This window comes from Puma concolor, chromosome B1 (genome assembly GCF_028749965.1).
Source record: "Puma concolor isolate L17-30 chromosome B1, mPumCon1.1.hap2, whole genome shotgun sequence".
NCBI classification, from domain to species: Eukaryota; Metazoa; Chordata; class Mammalia; order Carnivora; family Felidae; genus Puma; species Puma concolor.
In genome coordinates, this window is record NC_141670.1 from 78,332,824 (window position 1) to 78,345,463 (window position 12,640).

The 12,640-nt window shown below is 35.0% G+C and overlaps 1 protein-coding gene across 2 annotated transcripts in view; it reads left to right on the forward strand.

The window, feature by feature from the left end:
* The window catches only part of IQCM (IQ motif containing M), a 461,312-nt gene that overhangs the window by 13,165 nt on the left and 435,507 nt on the right, over positions 1–12,640 (forward strand). The window contains exon 1 of one of the 2 annotated variants that reach the window (XM_086704127.1): positions 8,441–8,508. The exons of the other annotated variant lie outside the window; for it this stretch is intronic. The gene's annotated coding sequence lies outside the window, so the exon portion shown is untranslated. Of the gene's footprint in view, positions 1–8,440; positions 8,509–12,640 lie in introns of those variants that run through there. 2 annotated transcript variants of the gene reach the window in all.

The following is a 12,640-nucleotide window of genomic DNA, read 5'->3' on the forward strand; positions in this document are numbered from 1 at the left end:
GTTATATCATGTGAGTTATTCATCCCACTAACACTTCAGGGTTTCTTGCATCAGAGAACACATTTTATTTGAGTTTATCCTTTTATGGTACCTGACCCACAGTAGAGGTTATACTTAAATAATTTTGACAGGTCTCTTTAATTAAATTCAAAACATCATTCACCTTCCTTCCAAATATAAATTGTATATTTGAATGGTGGTAGACCTTGGAAGAAATAAGCATCTATGTTTGTCTACTGTGTGATTTTTTAATCTCCACAATTAATCTAAGGTATGGTTGGGTTAGGTTAATATTATTCCTACTTTAAAAATGAAGAAATTAAGATTTAAGAGAGTAGGTAACCATCCCAAAGTTATCTGAACTAGTAAAATGTGGAAATTGGATTTGAAGCCAGGTCTTTCTGACTCCAAAGACTGCTGTCAATCACTAATGTGCCAACTGCCTAAAAACACAGTAAATAGTAAGTTGGTTCTGTAGATGCAGTGGTGAGTAAAAATAAACACAGTTCCTCCTCTCCTGAACTTTACAGTCTCATTGGAGAAGATTGTTAGTTTCCAAATATTATATTAATATAGAAAGTATACCACAACTGTGATAAATGCTCTGAAGGAAGAGGACACAACTTTATTGGCCTGAGTAATATTAACTGAAGAAGCTTGAACTCAGATGGGAACAGTAGGAGTTAACTCCTGAGCAATGATGGAGGAGCATTTCAGAAGGAAGGGCAAGTGCAAAGAACCTGTGGAAGGAGTTAGCATGATGCTTTCCACAGGAAAATGTAAGGCAGGACAGCTGAGGTGAAGAAAACTGAGGGGGTATAGTTTTGGGACTCTGGGGAAAGATGCAAAACAAGGCTGACTTTTCAAAAGTGTTTTTTTTTTTTTTTTCTTTATACCAAGAACAGTGGGAAGCCATGAAGGATTTAAATCAGGTGTGGTCTGATTAGATTTGTGATTAATAGGGGTGAGCATTTATCAGAATATCATGCAGTTGAGCTCCTTAGAGACCTCCGTAGATATGGGGGACAGTTTCATTTTCCACTTGTGTTGAGTACACTTGGAAAGAGCCCTCTAGTTGGGTTTTTGTTCCCTCTTTGTGTGTAACTTGCTAACATTTTAGGTTCTCTGAGATTTTCCAGCTGTGTAATATGTGTGAATGTCCTCTCTAGAACTATAACATGCTGTATGCTGTATGTCAGGCATTTTTATAAGCTGTAGCTTGATACTCAGTATCAATCCAGTGTAATTAGTCTATTACCACCCAATTTGATGGACAGTAGATAGCTTTCTTCTTTCTGATATCTCAAATTCCCTCCTAGTAAAGAGCACAGATTCACCTCTTAGTGGCAGAACTGTGAAGTGGCATATGAAGATCATAAAGTGCTAAAAAGTGAGTGCTAAAAAGGCATCCTTGATGGTAGGGGTGAAGTCCAGGTCTAGCAGGTTGAAGGGAGGAGGAAATACCAGATGAAGATAGGTGAACATCAGAAACATACCAAAGGGAATGAGGGAGCCATAAATCCCCTAAAATTTTTTGTTCTCAGTTTTGTCCTGGGGTGTTGAAAAATGCATGAACACACAATTTATTTATTAATTTAATTAATTTGATTTGTTTATATCTAGACAGACTCTATAATGGCACGTAGAGGGCACAAACATAGTACATCACCTCTGGTTGTAGTTTGTGCTCTCTAGAGCTCTCATAAAGTCAGGCATTAAGATGATAGTTCTTAGCAGAGATAGTGGAAAGCCACTGTCACCCCAGTGGATAGGGAAAGCATGGGATCAGAGGAGTCTGGGAAGGCAATAACTGCAACATGAGGACAGTGATGATGCTATATCCATGGTGCCTAGCAGAATGTGTAGAAACTAGCAGCACTAAATATAAATTTATTGAAAAAATGAATGAATGAAGTAGAGATGTTTTAGGGTTGGGGTCATATGGAAAAAGAAACTTAGGAACATGGGAGCCTTGGAATTGCAGCACAAGTGGGGTTTTCATTTTGAGGAATGTAGCAAGAATCCAGTTATTAGGCCCAGGGAACAAAGTCAGTAGGAGACTGAGAGCAAGGCTAAATTAATATAGGATTGCTTATCTGGGGTCCTTAAATTCTTCAGGATTAGAAATCTTGCTGCAGAACTGATCTTGTAGTTGGGAGTGAAGAGGTCTTAGATTTAAGAATTAGAAGGATGAAGTGAATCATCGTAATAGCAGACCTCTTCCTGAACTGATTTTCTGGTTCAGTCAGCAAGAGTGTTATTTGTTTCTGTTTTCTGATTGTTTTCTTTTGCTTTTTGCTTGTATCAGACTTTTATGTTGCCTTAAGCTACTCACTGGGCTGCTGCAGCAAAGAAGTGAATCTGAACAAGTTTCCCTCTTTTTTGTTTTCCCTTCTTCAGGTTAATACTGTTTAACGCAAAATGTTTTTATTAGGAACCTATTTTTTTTTTCTTCTCATGTGTTTTATCAGATAGGAACATGGTGGTTTCTGGTGGGTATTCTGACACGTGAATTCCGGATAGCCCCAAATGAAAGGATATTAGTATCATGGTATTTTTGTAGAGGCTGCAATTTGATCTGTATATCATATGGCTATTAGCCTTAGATAGTGAAAAATCTAAGTTTCTGGTACAAATAATCTTTTTTGTGTTTAATCATTTAGTAATATTTTCCTGATGTTCCTTATAGAACTACATGTCATCTATTTTTAGTCCATGTAGTGTGTGTATATCTCCAGGGGAGAGTGTAACCTCTACTGAACAAAGAGAACATGTGGCCCAAGCCAAGGCTTTCAGAGCCAGTGAATTTATCCATGGACCTTTGCTAAAATTAAGGCAAACAGAGTTTACTGACAGAGTTAGCCTAGAACTGTTGGAAAGCCATCTTTTCACTGTATATAGGGATCTTCCTGGGGACAGAGCCAACATAGGTGAGGGCTGAGAGATGGAAAGATGGAAAATGAGTCCTGATGAAATTTTCAAGCCCCTAGATCCAGCCATGCCTGTGATGTGTTACTTTGTTTAAATTTAATGAGCCTATGCATTCCCCTTTTGCTGACCTTAAGTTTTACTTTGCTCTCTGAAACCTGTTACAGAAACAGATCCAGTTTTCTTTGTTTATGGAAGATAGACATACAAAATTAGTTAATGGTAAATATTAAATAGTGATAGAGGAGGAAATAAAAATCAAATTTTATCAAATGCCAAGTATTTCATGAACGATTAAGATAGATTCTATAAGTATAGTTAGTCTAAGGTTACACAGATGATATAGGAATAGTTGGTTATTGGCTTAATGAGCTATAGGTTTTTGTAATAGCTATTGCTATTTTTTACAATAGCATATTTTACTTTTCAGTAAAAAAAGAGACTTTCCAACATTTATATGCAATTGAGATGCTTATCTCTGGGGGCAACTGGGTGGCTCAGCTAGTTAAGCTTCCGACTTTGGCTCAGGTCATGATCTCGTGGTTCATGAGTTTGAGCCCTGAGTTGGGCTCTGTGCTGACTGCTCAGTGCCTGGAGCCTGCTTCAGATTCTGTGTCTCCCTCTCTCTCTTCCCCTCCCCGTCTTGTGCTCTGTCTCTCTTTCTCAAAAATAAATAATAAAAAAAAGATGTTTATCTCTTGATCTGAATTCTTTATTATTATTATTATTTTAAATTTATATCCAAGTTAGTTAGCATGTAGTGCAATAATGATTTCAGGGTGGACAGTGATTCATCCACAGCATATAAACCCCTGTGCTCATACCAACAAGTGTCTTCCTTAATGCCCCTTGCCCATTTAGCCCATCCCCTCACCCACAACCCCTCCAGCAACCCTTTGTTTGTTTGTAAGAGTCTCTTATGTTTTGTCCCCCTCCCTGTTTTTACATTATTTTTGCCTCCCTTCCCTTATGTTCATTTGTGTTGTATCTTAAATTCCACTTATGAGTGAAGTCATTTGATATTTTTCTTTCTCTGACTTATTTCGCATAGGAAAATACACTCTAGTTCCATCCACGTTGTTACAGATGGCAAGATTTCATTCTTTTTGATTGCCAAGTAATATTCTGTTGTACATATATATACCACATCTTCTTTATCCATTCATCAGTTGATGGACATTTGGGCTTTTTCCATAATTTGGCTATTGTTGATAGCACAGCGATAAACATTGGAATGCATGTGCCCCTTTGAAACAGCACACCCTTTCTCGATCTGAATTTTTGCCCTTTTCTGAAGTACCTGATTAAGAAATTTGAGCAGGTATTTGCCTGAGAAATATCATTTACCAGAAAGCCATATATCATGACCTAGACTAAAATGCTGATCGTTATAGATAATTCTTTTTTTTTTTTTTCCAACGTTTTTATTTATTTTTGGGACAGAGAGAGACAGAGCATGAACGGGGGAGGGGCAGAGAGAGAGGGAGACACAGAATCGGAAACAGGCTCCAGGCTCTGAGCCATCAGCCCAGAGCCCGACTCGGGGCTCGAACTCACGGACCGTGAGATCTTGACCTGGCTGAAGTCGGACGCTTAACCGACTGCGCCACCCAGGCGCCCCTATAGATAATTCTTTAATAAAGAAGAAATATAGATATGGATAGGGAGAGAGAGAGAGAGAGAGAGAGAGAGAGCGCATGATTGGGGAAGGGCAGAGAGACAGAGAGAGAGAGAGAATCCGAAGTAGGTTCCAGGCTCTGTGCTGATAGCTCAGAGCCTGACCAGGGCTTGAACTCATGAACAATGAGATCATGACCTGGGTTGAAGTCAACTGACTGAGCCACCCAGGCACCCATGGATACAATGTATTTTAAAACTAGCTTACTAAGGGCATGAAGGGAGCTAAACATTCTGAGGTCAATCAGGTTGGAGCTAAAAGCCCAGGGATTGTGTGGAAGGTTTGTCAATGAACAATAGTAATACAAAGAGAAGGCTCAAAGGATTAATTTGGCTCTCTTGATTCAGTTTCCAGTAGAAAAATCAAGTAAACAAAAAATATAGAACCATTGGAATCATCTGCCTCTTTTCAGTTGAGCTATAATATGTGGTTACATTGAAAATTTAGGTGAAATGCAATTGTTAAATTCTGATTTATTTAACAGATAAATGACAGTGGGTATTTTTATTTATAAATAGTATGAATTTGCTGGTCATTCAGGAGTTTTAATTTTTTTAAGGTGTCTAAATATAGCTTGGCAAATTATAAGTTATCTTAAAAATGTCTGTAGATATGAATTTTAATAGGATGCACCTGAGAATTTTTTACATTTACTGAAATCAGCCTATTGATTTCCTTGTTTAAAAACTGAAGTCAGAGGATAACCACTCTTAAGGATATGGTGGGGAATGTGATTTCAAGCATCTACATATTTAAGGAAAAATTTGAAATTCTGTAGATATGTTTTAGAAATCAGAAAGTTATTTCATTAATGTATACAAAACAGTCTTGTAAAGAATATATAATCTGAATGATACAGTAAGGCTAATTTGATCACAGTGTTCTCTAAGCTTAATTGACTATTATTAAGATATCCTTTTTTTCTTTTCCTTTGTAATCACTTTATTTTGTAGAAAAAAAAAAAGAATTCATTTACTTTCAGGACAAGTATAATCTCAGTTGTTCTTGAAGCTAGAATTTTTTATCTCATATTGTCTCTAGTCCCCTACATGAGGAAACCCATTCTCTCCTTTTTGAAAGTTGGCCTGATAGTACTCTGTCCACTGATATTGTCTAACAATTGCATGAATTGATTAGATGGCTTAGGTGTTCCAGTAATTTTTTGTTTAGGAGTAAAGTTAAAGAGTAACAATTTTCCAGTTCCTCCCACAGCTAGTCTGGGGTATAGATACCATCCTTTCAGAGCCTAATTTCTCAAATAAGTGCTTTAAACCATTTTTTCTCCTGCCTTACCACTCACTCACTGCCTAACACCCTGTAATTTGGCTTCCCCATTCAACTTTGTAGAAGGTGTACTGATCTCCTAATTACTAATCCAAATGGTATTTTCTCAGCTCTCTTGCTTATCAAGCTCTCTGCTGAATTAATCACTTGATCAAATATTTCTACTTGAAATACTCTTGTTTTAGTGACATATTAATGACATTACACTAATTTGGGGCTTCACTATTACTTTCCAAAAGAATATTTTATTATTCTACTAGAATGTTTTATAAAAGTGATATACACCCATTTCATGTAAAGTTACAAAGAAGAAAGCTGAAAATTGCTAAGTCCCCACTCAGAAATAGCATCTGTTATTAAATAAACATTCTCTACATTATAGATGGATGCATAGCCATATGAAGTGAGTGGAAAGTACTTAAATAGAAATAGTTTTATTAAAATAGGATCAAAGTATATACTATTTCTGACAGACTCTGTCATAGTCCCTAGCAACCCTGCCTCCTGGTATTCATACAACCCACCAGTAAAGATATCTGAGCCAGGAGTTTTATTTTTAGGAAGGTTTGACTTACTCAGTAGACTTCTTTGCCATTCATGTCTTTTTTTTTTTTTTTTTTTTTTAATGAGCTTTGGTAGTTTGTGTCTTCTAAGGAATTTTTCCATTTCATCGAAATTGCTTAATTTATTGGCATAAATTGTTAATATTCTCTTATTTTAATTTCTATAGACACTAGTGATACCACCCTTAATTGTGATATTGGTAAATTCTATTTTATCTCTCTCTCTCTCTCTCTTTTTTTTTTTTTTTTTTTTTTTTTGCTGATCAGTCTTGCTACAAGTTTATCAATTTTATTGATGTCAAAAGAACTAGCTTTGAATTTCATTGATTTTTCTCTATTTTTGTTTTCTGTATCATTGATTTTCACTTTGATCTTTATTATTATTTTCTCTTACTTAATATGGATTTAATTTATTATTCTTTTTCTGTGTGTGTGTGTGTGTGTGTGTGTGTGTGTGTGTGTGTGTGTGTGTTTTAGTTAAGGTGGAAGCTGAGGCCATTGTTTTGAAAACTTTCCTTTTACCTAATACAGACATTTGGTGCTATGTTTCTTTGTAGATACTACTTTATTATTTTATTTTATTTTTTTAAATTTAAATCCAAGCTTGTTAACATACAGTGTAATAATGATTTCAGGAATAGAATTTAGTGATTCATCACTTACATATAACACCCAGTGCTTACTTATCTCAACAAGTGCTCTCCTTAATGCCCTGTGCCCATTTAGCTCATCCCCCCACCCAACACCCTCTAGCAACCCTCAGTTTGTTCTCTGTATTTAAGAGTTGTCTCAGACTATGAGTCCAGAGTTCTCTCTTGTCCAGCAAGAGAGTGGACGCAGAATTAAATTTGAGAGAGGTTAATGTCCAGGAGGAGCCAAGAGCCCTGAACAGGGTTTTCATCTCTGTATTTATTGAGCTCTCAAGATCTTACACACATGGTGAATGTGAAGAAAATAAGATATTATACTCGTGAATGTGGAGAAAACAATCAGATAGTAACCATTAACTTGTGTGAGTAAGAAGCAAAGGGTCTGGGGGACAAGTGGAGTTTGTGATCAAGGTACATTGGTGCCAGATAGAAAGTAATTTCCTGCAGATGATGTAACAAGTTACTCATGATCCTATTATAATATCTTGCTAGCTATCCTTGGCACTTTCACCCCGTGGTGGCGGCAGCTTTCTGACCTAAGCTTTTTTCTAACCCATTTATTTAAGTAGAACTTATTTCCTCACAAGGAGTATCTTATGATTTATCTCCCTCCCTTATGATTTATTTTTGCTTTCCTTCCTTTACTTTCATCTGTTTTGTGTCTTAAATTCCACATATGAGTGAAGTCATATGATATTTGTCTTTCTCTGACTTATTTAGCATAGCATAATGCACTCTAGTTCCATCCATGGTATTGCAAATGGCAAGATTTCATTCTTTTTCATTCTTTTTGGTCACTGAGTAATATTCCATTATATATATTTACCACATCTTCTTTATCCATTCATGAGTCAATGAACATTTGGTCTCTTTCCATAATTTGGCTATTGTTGGTAGCACTGCTATAAACATTGGGGTGCATGTGCCCCTTCAAAATAGCACTCTTGTGTAAAAGCTACTTTAATTGAATCCCATAAATTTTAGTATGTTGTATTGTCATTTTTATTCAGTTCATAATGTTTTCTAATTTCTCTTTTGATTTCTTCTTTGACCTTTGAGTTATTTAGGAGAGCACCACTTAGCTTCCAAACATTTAGAGATTTTTCTGCTATGTTTCTGTTATTGCTATCTATGTTTCTGTTGTTTCTTTCCAATTTAGTGCCATTGTTGTCAGAAAACGTACTTTACATGATTTATATTGTTTTAAATTTATTAAGATTGTTTTATTCCTTGAAATGTGCTCTACCTAATAATTATTCTGAGTCTACTTGAATTGAATGTGTTTTTGTCTGTTGTCAGGTAGAATGTTCTGTAAATGTCAGTTAGATTAAGTTGGTTGATAGTATTATGCAAGTGTTATATATCCTTACTGACCTTCTGCCAATTTGTTCTGTTAGTTACTGAGGTAAGTATGTTGAAATCTCAGACTATAAATTTTATTTTATTGGTTTATCCTTTAAGTTCTGCCATTTTTTGCTTAATGTATTTTAAAGCTCTGTTACTAGGTACATAAGCATTAAGGATTGTTATGTCCTCTTGATAAATTGACTTCTTTATCACTGTGAAATAACTGTTTATCTCTGGTGAATTTTTTTGCTATAAAATCTGTTTTGTATGATATTAATATAACTACTTCAGCATTATCTTGATTAGTGTTAGCATGGCATATCTTTTCCACTCTTTTTCTTTTAATCTATTTCTCTCTATATTTTAAGTGGATTTCTTATAGGCAGCATATAGTTGGTTGTTCCTTTTTACCCAACAAGAAACTCTCATTTCAAAGGATTTTAATTTTAATTTACCATTTACATTTAATTTAATTTAATTTAATTAATTTAATTTTAATTTACCATTTACATTTAATATTAGTATTGATATGTTTGGGTTTAAAGCTTTCATCTTGCTATTTGTTTTCTATTTTTTCCACTTTTTGTCCTCTTTTTCCATAACATAGTTAGCTTATAAGTTTGCTTCCATTTCTTTTCTCCTGGCCTTTGTGCTATTTTCATATATTTTACTTCTTTTTAAAAAAGTTTTTATTTAAATTCCACTTAGTTAACATACAGTGTGATATTAGTTTCAGATGTATGATATAGTGATTCAACACTTCCATATAACACCCAGTGTACTTCACGGCAAATGTGCTCCTTAATCCCCATCACCTGTTACATGTTATATGTTATATGTTATATGTTATATGTTATATGTGTCACAGTATATTGTTAATATTTTCACTTTAAACAATTTTTTGAAAGACATTTAAAAAATGATTAAGTCTTTTATATTTACCCACTAGTTATCATTTTCTGTTTGCTCCATTCCTTTGTTTAATTTTTTTTTTTTAACATTTATTTGATTTTGAGAGACAGAGCACGAGCAGGAGAAGGGCAGAGAGAGAGAAAGGGAGACACAGAATCTGAAGCAGGTTCCAGGCTCTGAGCTGTCAGCATAGAGCCTGACGTGGGGCTTGAACTTACAAACTGCAAGATCATGACCTCAGCTGAAGTTGGATGCTCAGCCGACCGAGCCACCTAGGCACCCCTTCATTTCTTTGTTTAGATCCAGGTTTCTATATTATATCATTTTGCATTTGAAGGAAAGCCTTACTTTCACAATTATTATAGCGCAGGTATGCTGGTGATAAATTCTTTTCTATGTCTGAGAAGGTCTTTGTTTACTTTTGTGTTTTTCAAATAGCTTAGGTTAGATTTAATTAAGATATTGTAACTCCATTTTAAGTATACAATTCAGTGATTTTTAGTGTATTTGCAGAGTTGTGCAACTATCCCCACAGTCTAATTTTAGAACATCTCCATGATCTCAAGAACAAATCTTATGCCCATTTGTACTAAATCCTCATTCCTTCCCCCAGCCATATGCAATCATTAATCTACTTTATGGCACTTTTACTGGGCATTTCATATAGCTAGGATAATATAAATAGCATTGATTTGTGTCTGGCTTCTTTCATTAAGCATAATATTTTTGACATTCTTCCATGTTGTAGCATGTATTGGGACTTTATTGCTGTGTTAAATCACCAAATAGAATTCTGTTGTATAGGTGTAAACACATTCATTAGTTGATGGGTATTTGATTTTTTTCCATTTTTTGGCTGCTGTGAACATTTGTGTGTAACTCTATGTGAACGTATTTTCATTTCTCCTGGTAGATATCTAGGAGTTGAATTGCCAGGTTATACGGTTATTCTATATTTAATATTTTGAGAAACTGACAAATTATTTTTTAAAGTAGTTACACCATTTTACACTCCCATTAGCAGTGTATGAGGGTTCCTATTTCTTCACATCCTTGTCAACACTTGTTATTGTCTGTTTTAATTATAGCCATTCTAGTGGGTGTGAAGTGGTAAATCATTATGGTTTTGATTCGCATTTCCCTAATGACTAATGATGTTGAGCTTCTTTTCATGTGCTTATTGATCATTAGTAAGTCATATTTTTTAAGGCTTTCTATTTTTAAGAGCAGTTTTAGGTTTACAATAAAATTTAGAGCAAGGGACAGATTACCTATATACCTGCTGCCCCTACACATGCATAGCCTCCCCCATTATGAACATCACTTACAAGAATGGTACATTTTTTTTTTCTTTACCAAGGATGAACTTAAATTGGCACATTATGGTCACCCCAAATCCTTGGTTTTTCTTAAGGTTCATTCTTGGCATTGTATCTTACATGGGTTTGTAAAAATGTGTAATGACATAGATCTATCATTATAATTTCATACAGAGTATTTTCACTGCCCTAAAAAAAACTCCTCTCTCCTCTGCCTGTGTCTCTATCTTACCCCTGCTTCCTAGAAACCATTTAATTTTTTTTTTGTCTTCACAGTTTTACCTTCTCCAGAATGCCAGATAGTTAGAATCATATAACAGTAATACACATTTAAGGTTCCCCTGTATGTTTTCATGGCTTGATAGCTCTTTTTAGCGCTGAATAATATTCCATCGTCTAGATGTACCACAGTTTATTTACCCATTCATCTACCGAAGGACATATTGATAGCTTCCAGGTTTTGGCAATTATGAATAAAGTTGCTATAAATATCCTTATAGGTTTTTGTATGGACATAAGTTTTCTGCGTCTTTGGTAAATACCAGGGAGAACGATTACTGGATTGTATGGTAAGTTTAGTTTTGTAAGAAACCAAATTGTCTTCCACAGTAGCTGTACCATTTTGCATTCCCACCAGTGATATATGAGAGTTGCCATTGCTCCGCATCCTTGTCAGCATTTGGTTTTGTCAGTGTTCTAGATTTTAGCCATTTTAATAAGTATATACCTTTGTTTCGAAAGCTTTTTTTCCCCCATAGGTTTAGAATTTTAGGTTGCCAATTCTTTTCTTTTAGTACTTTAAAAATGTGACCCCACTACCTTTTGGCTTTTCACTGGTTTAATTTGTATTTTTGTTTCCCTGTATGCAATGTGTCTTTTCCTTGGCTGCTTTTAGGTTTTTCTCTTTATCACTGGTTTTAAACAATTTCTTGTGGTTCATTTTTTTCTTGCGCTTCGGTTACTTGAGTTTCTTGCATATATGGTAATATAGTTTTCATCAAATTTGGAAATTTTGATGAAGTTTGGTGGTTGTATTTTCAAATATTTTTCTGTGTTCTCTCTCTCAAGGATTCAGTTAAACAATGAGCAGAACATTAATAAATTGTAGGATCAGTTTAAATATTCCCACAACTCACGGACACTTTGTTCATTTATCTTCCAGCCTTTTTTTCCTTATGTGTTTCAGTGTGGGTGATTTCTACTGATACACTTACAAGTTTACTAATTTTTCCTCTTGCAGCATTTATCTCTGTTAATCCCATCTGGTGTATTAAAAAAATTTTTTTAATGTTTATTTATTTTGAGGCACAGGGAGAGAGTGAACATTGGAGGAGCAGAGAGAGGAGGAGAGACAAAATCTCAAGTAGGCTCCATGTGGTCAGTGCAGAGACTCATGTGGGGCTTGATCTCATGAACCACAGGATCATGAGCTGAGCTGATAGCAAAAAAGTCATACGCTTAACCGATTGAGCCACCCAGGTGCCCCCAGTATATATTTTTAAAGATCTTAGACATTGAAGTTTTCACTTCTAGAAGTTATATTTGAGTCTTAAATATCTTCCAGGTTTTTGCATAACATGCTCAATCTTTCTTCTAGCTATTTGAACATATGGAATACAGCTGTAATAGCTAGTCTAATGTTCTTGTCTACAAATTTTATCATCTGTGTAATTTCCATGTTGGTTTTAATTTAGGTTTTTTCCCCCTCCTTATTGTTCATATTGGCCTGGTTTTTTGCATGCTTGATAATTTTTGATTGGATGTCAAACATTGTGAATTATACCTGCTGGGTACATCTTGGCCAAAAGTGGAAGCCCTAGAAATTATCATACAGGTTTAAATACAAAATACCACAATCAGCTTTACTTACATTTAACAGAATCAAAACATTCTACAGTGGAAATGAAAGAACAATGGAATGTTAATTAGCCAGGAGTCAACAAAATACAGCAGGCAGGT